This window comes from Epinephelus fuscoguttatus, linkage group LG15 (assembly GCF_011397635.1).
Source record: "Epinephelus fuscoguttatus linkage group LG15, E.fuscoguttatus.final_Chr_v1".
Taxonomy (NCBI): domain Eukaryota; kingdom Metazoa; phylum Chordata; class Actinopteri; order Perciformes; family Serranidae; genus Epinephelus; species Epinephelus fuscoguttatus.
Genome location: NC_064766.1, coordinates 23,794,137 through 23,794,406, shown reverse-complemented (window position 1 = coordinate 23,794,406; position 270 = coordinate 23,794,137).

Sequence of the window (270 nt, the reverse complement as noted above, 5' to 3'; positions counted from 1 at the left end):
GTTCTTTCGTGTTTGGGTTTTCTTTTGTTTCTTTTACATTTAATAAATATTTGTTAATGATTTAAGCCTTTGATGACATTGTTTGTCCCTGATTGAGGGGAGACACTAAAGGTGAATTAGGGTAAAACTCATAGCCTAATAGGTATAACCGCAAAAGTTCCCCAGTTGACTGACTTGCATTAAGAAAATAATTTGTAAGCAGTGGCTGGAGACATTATGTTTTCAGGTTGTCAATCTTTCCATCCCATTCTTGTGAATGCGATATCTGAA